General features: G+C 45.7%; 1 protein-coding gene across 1 annotated transcript in view; it reads right to left on the bottom strand.

Annotated features, from left to right (window-relative positions):
• Positions 1–12,696, bottom strand: part of OSBPL10 (oxysterol binding protein like 10) — a gene marked incomplete at its 5' end in the record, with an annotated part of 222,325 nt that overhangs the window by 195,356 nt on the left and 14,273 nt on the right. The gene's annotated exons all lie outside the window — the stretch shown is intronic.

Here is a 12,696-nt window from a genome sequence, read left to right as displayed (position 1 = left end):
AAGTGCTGGGTTACAGAGGTTCAGGCCACCCACACCCGGCCCCTCCAGCTTGATTTCTCCATCAATGTCAGTTGCCGATTGTCTTTCCTAATGCACACAGTAAATATGCCATGAAGAGACTAATCAATAGAATAAAGACTTAACAACAATAATAATCATAATCATTAATAAAAATAATAATAATGCAACATGACCTTGACAAAACCTTTCACATCCCGAACAGCATAAGACACTACAAATAAACATCATTCCCCATTGTCATGGAAACATACACAGTACAGACATTATAAAAAGGAGGCAGGTTCCAACCTTAAACCATACACACAAAAAAGTTCAGGCAGATAAAAGACTCAAAGAGAAGTAACCATTTGGCATTTTCAGCAGAAAACACCTGGAGCTAACAGAAAAATATCTAACTCTTGCCACATTAAAATAAGAATTCCTTGGGGCTGGTGAGATGGCTTCACAGTTAATACAGCAGCAAGCCTGATGCTCTCACAACGTTCAGACTCCAGCACCCACGTTGAACAGCTCACACTTCCAGCTCCAAGGGAAACAACACTTCCTATTGGCATCCTTGGTCACTATATGCAAATTCACACACACACACACACACACACACACACACACACACACATACACACACACTACAATTTAAAACTTAAAAACTAGGGTTGGAGAGATGGCTGCTCTTCCAGAGGACCCGGGTTCGGTTCCCAGCACCTCCATGGCAGCTCACAACCATCTGTGACTCCAGTTCCAAGGGTCCTGATGCCCCCTTTTGGCCTCTCCAAGCACTGTGTTACATGGTACAGAGACATACACACAGGCAAAATACACGTTTTTAAAAATTAAAATATACTGTAGAGGATATTTTGACCTCAGGTGCACTCTGTGGACTTACTGTGCATCGCAGTAGAAGTTGCTCTCAATATATGTGTGTGTGTGTGTGTGTGTGTGTGTGTGTGTGTGTGTATGTATGTGTGTGTATCTGAGTTGCCAGTTCTCTGGCTGAAGTAGCAACTTCTGCAAGATTTCTAAGTAGGCCTTCATTCAGGTCCTATTTATGTAAACTGTTCTAACTTCCCAGGTATCTGACACAGCCTGTCAGGTGGAATGGCTTCTACTGTCACTGAATGGAGCAGCAGGCAGCATAATTAAACAACACGAAGTCATTAAGTCATCAGAAATAACCTAAAAAGACAGGGGCTGGCTGTGCTGGGTGTATGATGGTGCACACCGTGACTCCATGATGCATGGAGGGGCTTGGCTGGAGTTCACAATTAGCCTGGGTTTCAATGTGAGACCCTAGCCTGGGCTACAGTTTGAGACCCTGTTTCAACAACAGCAGCAGCAACAAAAGTACAGAATGTCTTCTCTCTAAGGTCAGACCCATGTTGGCATAAGCATGGCTTGGTAGCCACTCTTACCTAAGAAAGCCACTGTCCTGATAATGGCATTGACATTTGTGCTGACTCCTACAGCTAAGTTTTCCCCAGCAGTCTCTGCTACAAAACTGTCCCAATGTCTCAACAGATATGTAATTCTACATGATTGCCCTAACTTCTACTTTCTCAACAGGGAGAATCTACCTACTGGGGATTAGTCCCTGTGACTGTGCACACACCCTAACTAACTAAAACCTTAGAGTAGCGCATTCTGGGCCGTCTGTAGCTTTCTGCCATCCTTCCTGGTCTAAAAAGGCTAGGGAGCAAGAAACTACTCTTCACTGACTCTCTTGCAACTAGATACTCTCACAGAGACACAATCAAGATTGCAAAAACAGAGAAAAATAAGTAGCTATAATCTGGGAGGCTAGATGTTCCAATGTTCTGCCTCCAGTATCCCAGGCACCAAGGCAGAAGTGGGTTGAGTCATGCTATGACTGGGAATTAGTTGGGGACAGGCTGTGTTATTCCTGCACACACCATCCTGGCCTGGTTCTTTCTCAGAACTATATTATAATATCCCCAACTTCAGTACTGGAGAGATGGCTCAGCAGCTAAGGGTACTTATTGCCTGGACAGAGTACCTATGTTCAGTTCCCAGCACCTATGTGGCAGCTAACAACTGTCTCTAACTCCAGATTCAGAGGATCGAATGCCCTCTTCTGGCCTTCTCTGAAATTGCATGCACCTACATACAAGGCAAACAGAAACACCCATACACATGAAAAAAGAAATACAATTAAATTCCAACCTGCTTATGGTCCTGACCAGCATGCATTCTGAAGGGCTCCTACATCCACCTACTGTTCCCCAGGACAGAACATAAAGTTCCCACAGGATGGAGAGGATGGAAGAGGAAATGAAAAAAAAAAAAAATAATGCTACAATCAACAAGTAGGGGGTCTGACAACGGGTTTCCCAGAACAGCAAACCCAAGCCAACCTTGCAAAGTCCAGAGAACAGAGGCAATCAGCCATGTAAAAAATGACAGCCTTCTGAGAAGAGGGACTCAGAAGACTCCTGCCCTCCTAGACAAGATCCAAAGTACAGTCACTCAACTCACAGGGTGCCATGCTGTTGTAAACAACCCTCCACTCATGCTTCTATGAGCAAACCTAGCAAAACTCAAGGGGCCACAAAAAGAAAGAGAGAGAAGGAGGGAAGGGAAGGAGGGAGGGAGAGGGAGGGAGAGGGAGGGAAGGGAGGAAGAGGGAGGGAGGGAGAAGATATGAAATTTGGGCAGGATAAGGACAAGGGAGAAGAGAAGGTCACAGTGTGTGAATATGATCAAAATACATACTATTGGGAAAATGGCATAATGAAATATACTATCATGTTTAATTAATATATCCTACTTTTTTTTTAATAACAGCCTTTCAAAGATGTTGCCCTTGCTCTTGAGAGTATAAATTGGGTCATCTTGGAGGTCTCTGTGTGAGGAGATGATCTCATTCAAAAGCCATGTCTAGGGGCAAGCTACTGCTACAGCAATACTTGGGTTATTTTTCTTTTCTTTACTGTTGCAATTACACATAAAATACATATTTTTTGTTCCTGCAAAGAAACACCTAAGAGGCCCGCTGCCAACATCCACCACCTCCTGCTCAACTGGGAGAAGTCCATCCCCCTTTAACTATGGTGTCTAGAAAGCTTCAGAATCCACACAACACGAGGTGGCTGCTCAGCGGAGCACAGCTCTCCTGGCTGATGCCATTTTTAGTCAAAATGAGGCAAGACTGTGAAGCAGGCAGAACCGGCATTGCTGCCCCAGTTTGTAACTCGCTCTGAAAGAAATTCCGTGAAAGTAACCCTGGAATACGCTGAGCATCCGTTGAGAGGAAAGAAGCTAGGCACTCTGGGGCCCACTCCTTTGACATTCCTGTCGGTAGAGCACCACTGTGAACCTTGAGTCTGGTGAGCGATCACTCTCTGCTGAGTGGCCACTCACTTCTTGGCTTACTGTGTGTGTGCACCAGCTAGAGATGAAGGTAAAGGTTAACACTGCAAGGTTTTATTTTAGCCTTTGCTGCTGTTTGCAAGGGAGGGAGCTGAAGTTCAAGTTACCAAGAAACCCCGTCTACAAAGTCAGCGTACACCAAAATCGGTTCTTTGGACGCTGACCATAGATAGATTGGCCCTGGGTTGTGAACTGCAATCACCCCAGCCTGATTTCTGTCAGTCATTATTCCTCGGGGTACTGCTATTTTGCAGAGCCAAAGTAACAGGTAAAGTCTCCCCCCACTGAAAGAGAGAAAAAAAGAACTCAGAAAAATGGCAGACGGTGTACTTCCCAAATTAGTGCCTAGAAGTATCTCCCCTGATGAGCATGGCTTGTATGTTTTATGCCTAACTTGATCCCAATTCTGACAACAGGCAGGTGGCTACACTGTGCTTTGTGTGTGGGTGCGTGCCTGTATGTCTGTGTGCCTGTGTGTCTCTCTGTCTGTGTTCACACATAAAATACATCCCTGGGTGGTCCAAGGATGCCAGCCGTCCACAGGAATATTTTTGAGGCAAAGGTCTCCCATTGACCTGGAGCTCACCAAGTGGGCCAGGCTGGCTGGCCAGTGAACTCCAAGGATCCCCCTGCCTCCACCTCTGCGGTGCGGAGGTTCAAGCACATGCCAACACAGCTGCCATGTTTTTCACACAGGTTCTAGAGATGACGCTCAGGTCCTGGGGGCTGAAAAGATGGTTCAGCGATTAAGAGCACACACTGCTCATGCAGAGAACCTGAGTTCAGGTCCCAGCTCATACTGAGCAGCCCTGCAACCGCCTGTGACTCTAATTCCAAGAGAGCAAATGCTCTCCTCTGGATCTCTCCGGCACCTGCATTCACACATGTGCACACACGCACATGAACACATAATTAAAAATAAAATACATATTTAAAGCTAAATTTTAAAAAAACCAACTCTTCACACTTGCAAGACAAGCACTTTACAACCTAAGCCATCTCCCCAGCCCACTGGTGTATGTGTATGTGTGTATGTGTGTGTGTGCATTGTAAGAGTATGTTTGTATATATACATATGTACGTGTGGGTACACATGAATGTGGGTGCATGTGAAGTTCATAAGTAAACACTGAGTGTTTTTCTCAATTGCCACCTATGGTGATTTGTATGTGCTTGGCCCTGGGAGTTGTACTATTAGAAGGTGAGGCCTTGTTGGAGTAGGTGAGTCACTGTGGGCGTGGGCTTAAGACCCTCACCCTAGCTGCCTGGAAGTCAATATTCTGCTAGCAGCCTTCAGATGAAAGATGTAGAACTCTCAGCTACTTCTGCACCATGCCTGCCTGGAAGCTGTCATGCTCCTGCCTTGATGATAATGAACTGAACCACTGAACCTGTAAGCCAGCCCCAATTAAACGTTGTTCTTTATAAGACTTGCTTTGGTCATGGTGTCTGCTCACAGCAGTAAAACCCTAACTAAGACACCACCTTTTATTTCTTTTATTTTTGATACATGGATCTCCCCAAGCCCACAGCTTATTGATTAGCTAGACTGCCTGGTTAATGCTCCAGGGATCTGCCTATCTCAGCTTCCTGAGCCCTAATGCTAGAGTTACAGGCACATGCCACCAGGCCTGGCATTGCTGCATGGGTGCTGGAGACCTCAGCTCAGGTCCCCATGCTTGTGTATCAAGCACCTTACCCACTGAGCTATCACTGCAGCCCCTGTAAATCAGGCTTTCTCAGAATAGCAACTGTACTGGCTGGCTTTGTGTCAACTTGACACAAGCTGGAGTCACAGAGAAAGGAGCCTCAGTTGAGGAAATGTCCCCATGAGATCCAGCTGTAAGGCATTTTCTCAACTAGTGATCAAGGGGGGAGGGCCCAGCCCATTGTGGGTGGTGCCATCCCTGGGCTGGTAGATCTGGGTTCTATAATAAAGCAGACTGAGCAAGGCTGGGGAAGCAAGCCAGTAAGTAACATCCCTCCATGGCCTCTGCATCAGCTCCTGCTTCCTGACCTGCTTGAGTTCCAGTCCTGACTTCCTCTGGTGATGAACAGCGATATGGAAGTGTAAGTCGAATAAACCCTTTCCTCTCCAACTTGCTTCTTGGTCATGATGTTTTATGCAGGAATAGAAATCCTGATGACTAACCAGAGGTCCTGAGTTCAATTCCCAGCAACCATATAGTGGCTCACAACCATCTGGAATGAGACCTGATATCCTCTTCTGGTGTGTCTGAAGACAATGTACTTACAAAGATAAATAAATAAATTTAAAAAGAAAGAGACCCTGACTAAGACAGCAACCATGCATCCTGCTCATAGACTGTCCAAGGCTGCCCTAAGGCTGCAACAGAATAGAAATGATTTACTACTTAGAACACTGGCTTGTGACCCCTGGGGATGAACGACTCTTTCACAGGGCGTTACCTGAGGCCGTCAGAAAATGATGACATTTACATTATGATTCGTAATAGTAACAAAATCACAGTTGTGAAGTAGCAACAAAAATAACTTTATGGTTGGGGGTCACCGCAACCTGAGGAACTGTATTAAAGGGGTGTAACGTTAAGGAGGTTGAGGACCACTGATCTGGACCTTGACAGTTTTCTCCCCTTCAGTAAGTCAGAGGAAGCGCCACATGGAGTGTTCATCGATATACCATGGGAAGTGTCTCCCCAAAGGGTCAAATTCCATCTCTAAAGAATAACCCTAAAAATAAATAAATAAACAAACAAACAAACAAACAAACACTTTTTCTAACCAAAGCAGCAATCGTTCAAAAATGAACAAGTGTGAAATGGCATCAAAGACCACACTGACTACAAGACAGGTGCAGGCACTGCCAAGAACCGATCCCAGGCTAAACAGACGGCTCAAAGGTTAAAAGTGTTCGCTGCTATTGCAGAGGACCCAAGTTCTGTTCCCAGCACCCATATTAAGTGGGCCACAGCCCCCCTGTAACTCCATCCTGGTCCAGGGGATATGATACCCTCCCTGGCCTCCATGGGCATCAGCGCTCAAGAGTTACGAGCCAGAAGATAAGTTCAAGTTTATCCTTGCCTGTATACTGAGTTTAAGACCACCTGGGATAGAGACCTGGCCTGTGCACATCGTATTAAAATATAAAGTCACTTGGGTTATTGAAACTCCCACTCTGTTCTCAAAGCTACGTTAACTAAAGAAACTAGCATGAGACCATTATCCCCAAAGCTCTCTTTTAATACCTTCCCGGACAGTGCGTTCCGGGCAGGCAAGGTCTCGGTGTATTTTGAAGCCTTCACCATCACTCAATACAGCCTAATAAATAAACCAGAACATCAGGTGAGCCTCGGGGCGCCAGCCAGAAAATAGAAAGCCAGGAAATATTGTCCCATATTTAACAAAACCACAGGGCTAAAAGGAAAAGAAAAAACCCAAGTCATTTTTACATTGCCTTCCTGCAGCTTCTCCAGCACCATCAGAGCAGCCAGATCTGATTTCTTGCTCTACTCTGCATAAACTCTGGAAATAAACTAAACTTCATCTCTCTGGGGACGTTTTTCACCTGTAAATGAAGGGCGGAGCAAGTTTATCTGGGGCTCCTAGGCCCCGGTGTCATGTCCTATGAAGAGAATTGTTAGATTTCCCTTCCTTTTGTGAGACATGACATTAACTTATTATGGGAAATGGATCCAGAAAAAAAAGATATAGGAAAAAATGGCAGAATTATTCTTGGAGTGTGACATGTGTCCATTTTACTCCTTGAAACGTGGCTCTCTCCGATGCAGATTCAAAGTTACCCTTGAACATTTAAGTACAACTCTCTACTTGAAACCCCGAGTATTCACTGGAAAACTCTCCAAAACCCGGAAGCAGAGAGACACACTCAGTGCTTCCCCAAGTGCTGATCTGACGGATTCACACACTGAGAAACTCCGAGGACAGAGCTCAAGACCCAGGATCCTGCAGATGGGGACTCTCAGAGAGCCCTTCCGGAACATGGGTTTGTATCTTAGCTTTGTTTCCTGTTGCTGTGATAAAACATCCTGATAAAGTCAACTAAAGTCGACGGTTTATTATCAGGCTTACAGTTTCAGGTCAGTTCATCAAGGAGGGAAAGTCACAGTGGCAGGAACATGGGGAAACTGGCGGCTTTACACCCACAGTCAAGAGCAGAGAACAATAAATGCAATGCATCCATGTCTGCACAAAGCTTACTTTCTCCACTCACACAGTTCAGGAGCTGCTGCCTAGGGAATGGCACCACTCATAGTGGGCTGGATCTTCCCACAGCCATTAAATAATCAGGATAGTGCCCTATAGACATGCCCACTGGCCAACTTGATCAAGACAATTCCTCAGTGATTTTAGATTATGAGAGGTTGACAACATAGACCATTCTAGTCCGTCTCCACTCAAAGCACTTGACTGGGCTTCGCGATGTTGCTCAGTGATAGAATAAAGGCCTATCACCCCAGTATACACACACACACACACACACACACACAGGCACACATACATATACATAAATATGCATACATACATACTCATACATATGCAACATATAAACACACATGTACAGACATACACATACATAAACACACACATACATACACACATATACACACATACACACAAACACATATATACATATATATGCAAATATACACATACACATAAGCACACACACATGCATACATACATAAACACACACATACATACACATACATACAAACACATACACATATATACACACATACACATAGACACATATATATGGAAATATGCACATACATATAAACACACATACACACATGTGTGTGAGAGTACACACACACACACATACACACACACACACACACACTATGAGCATCTCATCTCTGCAGCCCCAGTGCCAGGGCAATTCCTCAAAATGAGGCTGGAACCAGCTTATCATTCAGAGCCTCAGCTGCCCCCACAAGGTTCAGTGTTCAGTAATCCAGGGTAAATCTGAACAAACCAGAATGCAGCATTCAGAGCTCCTGCACAGTAAAAGGAATATTTGTATCAATTTGGATTGCAAACAGGCTCTAGAAATGAGATGTAACCGGGGAATCCATTTAAGGACTTTCTGATTGGCCAAATTTCTCACTCAGAGGCATTGGATCCAAATGAGAAAGCAAAGATGAATGGACCCTGTAAGGTTACAAGCAAATTTTTACAAAAAAGGAGCCTCCTGCTTGAAACATCTATTTCGGGGCTGGTGAGACAGCTCAGCGGGTAAAGGAACTTGTCACTAAGCCTAAGAACTTGAGTTTAGTCCCCAGGAATCACAAAGTGGAAGGAAAGAACCAACCATTCCAAGTTGTCCTCTGACCTCTGCACACATTCAACACACACACATTCAATGAACAATTACAATGTAAAGCACCTATTTTCCAGTAAGAGTAAAGATTGGCCCCCATCCCTTCCACCAGCTAAGAAAACAAACGTGCCTCTGACCCTTCCAGTCACTAAAACCCATCACCAACTTCTCCAAGGGCATCAGTCAGCAAGTCCCAGAGCCACCTGCCAACGGCCCTTTGTGTAGTGTGTGTGATGAGCATGTGTTCACATATGTACAGAGGTGTGTCGGTCACAGATGCACACAGAAGTCGGAGAACAAGCTGGGCTGCCGGTCTCACGTCCCCGTGGTCTGAGGTGGGCTTTCCCTTCTGTTGCTCAAAGATGCATATTGCCTGGCTGCCTGGCCCACAGAGCTGCCTTCCATCTCGGCTGTGGTTACAGATGCATGCAGCCAAGACCCACTGCCCCCAGACTCTGGGGATTTGAACTCAGTTCCTCCTGCTTGCTCAGCATCACCTTCCACACACATCCAGACAGTGCCCTAAGCCTTGTTCTTCGCTCCGAACCTCTGTTTAAAGGACTGGGGTGGGGGTGGAACACATACACACATGGTCCCAGTACTCAGGAGGATGAGACAGGAGGATGGCCGAAAGTTTGAGGCCAATCAGTACTACATAGTAATCTGAGGATTAGCCTATGATCTAAAGCACAGACTGCTCTCAGAGAGAAGGGGCAAGATGGGAACATCAGTTCCAGCCTCAAAGGCAACGAACGGCAGTAAAGGGAAACCGGAAACCACTCTACATACCAAGATGCAATGAGCTTCCGAGAGATGGGCCAGTTCATCACAAGCATGAAGTCAGACCAGGGACGTGGCTCAGTGACCAAGATCCTCAGGACACAAGCAAGGAGCTGGGCATGCCCATGTGTGCCTGCAAACCCAGTGCTGGAGGGAAGCAGGCAGACACGGGTGGGACTCACTGGCCAGACGTTCGGTCTGTCTGAAACGAAGATACTGGCTCAGTAAGAGACCCAGTCTCAAGGGATAAGGCAGAGAGAACCCAACATTCTCCTCTGGCCTGTGCATGCAAGAGCACAAATGCATGACACACATACATAGACACACACATATATATATACACACATGTACATACACACTCATACACAGACACACACAATCACACATAGACACACATATATATACATACATGTATGCACTCAGGCACAGACACACACAATCACACATAGACACACATATATATACATACATGTATGCACTCAGGCACAGACACACACAATCACACATAGACATACATATATATACATACATGTATGCACTCAGGCACAGACACACAATCACACATAGACATACACACACACACATATATATATATATATATATATATATACACACTCGGGCACAGATGCATACTCACACATAAACACACATTAATACACATAATTACACACATATATACTCATGTATAGACACACACTCACACACAAACATACAGAGACACACTCACACACACATATACACACAAGTACACACATATAGACACATATATATAGACACATGCACATATACATACAGATACATATACACACAGATGCACATATACAGACTCACATGCACATATACACACATATATACACTCATACATATACACGAACATATATACACAGAGTCATATAAACAAACATTCAAATAAATAATGCTCAAGAAACTAAAAGGTAAGAAAACAACCAGGCAGCCCAGCAGGTAGCAGCAAGATCGGACAGCACGCAATCCTGGGTACTCATCTTGTAAAAGGAGAGAGCTGATTCCCAAAGGCTGTCCTCTGCTGTCTACATGCTTGCAGGCACACGAAAATAAGTGTAATAAAAACATTAAAGAGAAACAACCTGGTTAAAATCTAGTTTAAGGTTATGGGTACAGCTCAGTCAGTAGAGCGCTTGCCTCGCATGAATGAAATTCTCAGTTTGGTCCCCAACACTGCACTGTTCCTGACGGTACACACCTGTTATCTCAGCACTTGGCAGGTTGAGGCAAGAGAATCAGGAGGCCAAGGTCATCCCGAGTGGTATCCAACACCATTGGTTATTTTCAAATAACAATAGCTAAAATGTAAAAAACAACAGGCTGGAGAGATGGCTCAGTGGTTGAGAGCTCTGACTGCTCTTCTAAAGGACCTGAGTTCAATTCCCAGCAACTACATGGTGGCTCACAACCCTCTGTAATAGGATCCAATGCCCTCTTCTGGTCTATCTGAAAACACCACAGTGTACTCACTCACATACATACATACATACATACATACATACATACATACATATTAAAAACAATAAAACACCCAATAGAGCCAAGTGTTGAGGAGAACGAGGAAGGACTAGAATGTTCACATGAATATGTGCAAACACAGGCATGGTCTTAAATCATAGTTACGAACACATTGCTGTGCATATCCTAAAGAATTAAGCTGTGGCTCCCGAGAATGAGCAACAGGCTCCATGAAATTACAGCAACAAAGGCAAACAGCCTTGAATGACAAGATACAAACAGAAGCGGGGATAGGGCCCGCTTGGCGGAGTGCCTGCCTAGCATGCTTAAAGGCCTGGGTTCAAATCCCAGCATCAGGGAAGTGGAGGCAGGAGGATCAGAGGTTCAATGGCAAGTTGTTAACTAACAAGCCTGGGCTAAAAGAGTCTGTCGGCTCTCTGCTCCCCCCTGTTCCAGAGACAGCTGCATCTTCTCGTGCAGTGCCAGCCTTGTCCCTTAGACAAGATGGTGAAGGTCGGTGAGAACGGATTTGGCCATATTGGGCGCCTGGTTACCAGAGCTGCCTTCTGCTCAGGATCTGGCAAAGTGAAGATTGTCACCATCCACGACCCCTTCATTGACCTCAACTACATGGTCTACATGCTCCAGTATGACTCTGCCCATGGCAAATTCAATGGCACAGTCAAGGCTGAGAATGGGAAGCTTGTCATCAATGGGAAGCCCATCACCATCTTCCAGGAGTAAGATCCCACTAATATCAAATGGGTCGATGCTGGTTCTGAGTACGTTGTGGAGTCTACTGGTGTCTTCACCACCATGGAGAAGGCCAGGGTTCACTTGAAGGGTGGGGCCGAAAGGGTCATCATCTCTGCCCCTTTGGCCGATGCCCCCATGTTTGTGATGGGTGTGAACCATGAGAAATATGACAACTCCCTCAAGATTGTCAGCAATGTGTCCTGCACCACCAAATGCTTAGCCCCCCCCCCCCCCCCCCGGCTAAGGTCATTCATGACAACTTTGGCATCGTGCAAGGGCTCATGACCACAGTTCATGCCATCACTCAGAAGACTGTGGATGGCCCCTCTGGAAACCTGTGGCATGATGGTCCTGGGGCAGCCCAGAACATCATCCCTGCATCCACTGGTGCTGCAGAGCTGGGGGCAAGGTCATTCCAGATCAGAATAGGCCTTCCATTTCCTACCCCCAGTATATCTGTTGTGGAACTGACATGCCACCTGGAGAAACCTGCCAAATATGATGACATCAAGAAGGTGATGAAGCAGGCATCTGAGGGCCCACTAAAGAGCATCCTGGGCTACACTGAAGACCAGTTGTCTCCTGGGACTTCAACACAACTCCCACTCTTCCACCTTTAATGCCAGGGCTGGCATTGCTCTCAATGACAACTTTGTGAGGCTCATTTTCTGGCTACAGCAACAGGGTGGTGGACCTCATGGCCTACATGGCCTCTAAGGAGTAAGAAACCCTGGACCACCCATCCCCCAGCAAGGACACTGAGAACAAGAGAGAGGCCCTCAGTTGCTGAGGAGTCCCATCCCAACTCGGCCCCCAACACTGAGCATCTCCCTCACAATTTCCATCCCAGACCCCCATAATAATAGGAGGGGCCTAGGGAGCCCTCCCTACTCTCTCAAATACCATCAATAAAGTTCCACTGCACCCAAAGATAAATAAATAAATAC

This window comes from Micromys minutus, assembly GCF_963924665.1.
Source record: "Micromys minutus genome assembly, chromosome: 21".
NCBI lineage: Eukaryota > Metazoa > Chordata > Mammalia > Rodentia > Muridae > Micromys > Micromys minutus.
The sequence above is the reverse complement of the archived record's forward strand: the minus strand, read 5'-3'. Positions and strand labels throughout refer to the sequence as shown.